The following is a 363-nucleotide window of genomic DNA, read 5'->3' on the forward strand; positions in this document are numbered from 1 at the left end:
AGAACTAGACCCATTAGAGAAAATCACCAGCATTGGTTTACCGATGGTACCTTCTACTTTGACACACCTAGGGAAGCTAAGAGACTGAAGCTCAAACAACATCTGGATATAACTTAACCACTCATTCCTAATATCTGTCGACACTGCACTATCCCAATCATAATGGCTAACTTTTCCTTCAATCCCCTCTGTCCTGGAAATTAGTTGTCTCATCAGCAATTTAGCTCTTAAAGTTACCGGACAAACTAGCCCTAAAGGATCATACTGAGATGCGATTTGACTTAACAACATTCTTCTAGTTAAATACTGTGGCACATTAACCATGAGATCATCTGGCGCCAAGTTAGGTTCAGTATGAATTTT

This window comes from Palaemon carinicauda, chromosome 14, assembly GCF_036898095.1.
Source record: "Palaemon carinicauda isolate YSFRI2023 chromosome 14, ASM3689809v2, whole genome shotgun sequence".
In the NCBI taxonomy this organism is placed as follows: domain Eukaryota; kingdom Metazoa; phylum Arthropoda; class Malacostraca; order Decapoda; family Palaemonidae; genus Palaemon; species Palaemon carinicauda.